The 2754-nt window shown below is 40.3% G+C and overlaps 1 protein-coding gene across 1 annotated transcript in view; it reads right to left on the bottom strand.

The window, feature by feature from the left end:
• LOC149444950 (uncharacterized) overlaps window positions 1-872 on the bottom strand; it is a 24062-nt gene extending 23190 nt beyond the window's left edge. The window contains exon 1 of the mRNA XM_089654365.1: window positions 532-872. The gene's annotated coding sequence lies outside the window, so the exon portion shown is untranslated. The remainder of the gene's footprint in view (window positions 1-531) is intronic.
• Between the last annotated feature and the right edge of the window lie 1882 nt (window positions 873-2754).

Below are 2754 nucleotides of genomic sequence, written 5' to 3'. Positions count from 1 at the left end.
TATCCTTGAAAAAACAAAATATATAACCAAAAATCACCCAAAATATCCTTGAAAAAAAACAAAATATATAACCAAAAATCACCCAAAATATCCTTGAAAAAAACAAAATATATAACCAAAAATCACCCAAAATATCCTTGAAAAAAACAAAATATATAACCAAAAATCACCCAAAATAACCTTGAAAAAACAAAATATATAACCAAAAATCACCAGTCGCCACAACTAAGGACTGGTAGGATGAAATATATTACAAAAAAAAAATCCCAAAAGAAGACAATCTATCACAAGTCATATATTACAAAAAAAAATCTTGAAAAAAAAGAAAACTAATGCAGCCTTTACATCTAAGGACTGGTAAGATTAAATATATTACAAAATATCCTAAAAAAAAATTACAAAGTATATAACAAAAAATCCCCAAAAAAGAAACCTAGTGCGGCTATCACATCTAAGGACTGGAACACCAAAAAAACGTAAAACTTTTGTTCTTGAGTTTAGATATATTTCTACATTTTTGATGCAGCTTACCAGATAGATCTGGGAAATTATCAGCGCTCGCTGTGTAAAGTCAGGTTATGTCCGTTATGTCGCTCTCTCGGGTTTGTCCCAGTGTCTCCTGGCGTTTCTCATCATGAAGAGCTTCATATCCAACAATGTGTTAATTTTCACTCATATCCAGCACTGCTTGAACCATTCAGTGGATTCTCTGCATTCTGTGCTCAAAGTTTGGAAAGTGCTTCTGAAGTTTTACTATGTTGCAGAGTGGATGCTGGAATTTCCCAGAGTCTCTTGTGTGAGTCAGCGGAATTCTGTGTGCAAAGCCTCCCTCCTCTGCCAGTCACTCTCACCTTTGTCTACCAGTCCAGGAAGCTGCAGTCTGTAATATACTCTGATGACAAAGTGTCCCTCCCTTCCCTGCACTGATATGTCAGGTCATTCCTGCACCAGGGAGTTGCATAGTAAACTCAGCTACGTGCAACCTGCCAAAGACCAGAAATGCTGCTTTACAGCCCTGCCCTAAATGCTGTGCTTAGAGCCATGTTCCTAGATCTTGGGTTGTAGTAGTTAAGCTGGCCATACATGGTTCAATTTTTTTCCGTACAGCCAATGGGCTGAGAAAAAAAAAAAATCAACTAATTCCCTCCTCCACACATTTGAGGGGAATCCTTCCTGCTGTGTCAATGTATTCTGACAGCGAGACTCCCTTGCCATCACAATACACCTATAAGAGCCCGGTTGGCTGCACCGCTGACCGAAGCAAAATTTTCCAACAAGCCCGTTCATGAGAAGTTGATCATTAGATTGACTTCTCGTGAATGGGAATGGCCAGAGATGGATCAAAACTTGACCAGTCCCTGCTGAACTTGGACAAATTTTGATTTATCTATGGCCAGTTTTAGTCACATCCAGCTTGACTTCTTCTGTCAAGACACTACTTTAGTTCTTTAACTGGACTTCTTCTGTAATGTTGAAGACATTTCATAGCACTTCTTCAGTTCTCCAGCTGGACTTCAATACTGATGAAGATTTTTCATAGCCTGTCCAAGACACTTCTTCATTTCTTCAACTGGACTTCCTCCATAATGTTGAAGACATTTCATAGTTTACTCAAGACACTTCTTCAGTTCTTCAACTGGACTTCCTCCATAATGTTGAAGACATTTCATAACTTATCCAAAATACTTCTTCAGCTCTTCAACTGAACTTGTTTGGTAATGTAGAAGACATTTTATAGCCTATACAAGGCACTTCTTCATTTCATTTCTTGAACTTGACTTCCTCTGTAAGTTGAAGACATTTTATAGCTTATCCATTGTACTTATTCAGTTCTTCAACTGGACTTCTTCTATAATGTGAAGACAGTTCTATCCAAGACACTTCTTCAGCTCTTCAACTGCACTTCTTCAGTAATGTTGAAGACATTTCATAGCCTATTCAAGACCAGGGGCGGACTGACCATTTAGAAACTCTGGCACTGCCTGAGGGCCCGGGGTCAGTAGGGGGCCTCATGAGATGCCCCTGGTACCTTTTTCATAGGCTTTTTTGAGTTTGGGCAAGGACACAGGGGCCCCTTGATCCCCTATTGCCCGGGGGCCCCATGAGTTGTCAGTCCGCCCCTGTTCAAGACACTACTTCAGTTCTTCAACTTGACTTCTTCTATAATGTGAAGACGGTTCTATCCAAGACACTTCTTCAGTTCTTCAACAGTGCTTCCAATACACTTCTTCAGTTCTTCAACAGTACTTCTAAGACACTTCTTCAGTTTTTCAACTTGACTGCCAAGACACTTCTTCAGTTCTTCAACAGTACTTCCAAGACACTTCTTCAGTTCTTCATCTGGACTTCCAAGACACTTCTTCAGTTCTTCAACAGTACTTCCAAGACACTTCTTCAGTTCTTCAACTGGACTTCCAAGACACTTCTTCAGTTCTTCAACTGGACTTCTTCACTAATGTTTACCTCCCTGGCGGGTATTCCCGAGTGTAGCTCAGGGTAAAGTTTCAGTACAAAAAGCGGTAACCCCGAGCTACACTCGGGCTTACCATGCAGCGTTGCTCCGGGATCCCTGCAGCGCTTACCTTGTCCTTCGCTCCAGAACGCCGGCAAATTTAAAAATGTTTTGAAACTGTCATTTTCTTAGAAATGAATCTGACATAGTAAAACATTCCTGTATCAAACCATTTCACATACATTTTGTCTCGAGTGCTTTGTCCGGCGCCCTGCCAGCATTTTGACTGTTCTTTCTGCCTG

The sequence above is a fragment of the Staurois parvus genome, unplaced genomic scaffold (assembly GCF_062004578.1).
Source record: "Staurois parvus isolate SC_StPar_1 unplaced genomic scaffold, SC_StPar_1.0 ptg000758l, whole genome shotgun sequence".
In the NCBI taxonomy this organism is placed as follows: Eukaryota; Metazoa; Chordata; class Amphibia; order Anura; family Ranidae; genus Staurois; species Staurois parvus.
The sequence above is the reverse complement of the archived record's forward strand: the minus strand, read 5'-3'. Positions and strand labels throughout refer to the sequence as shown.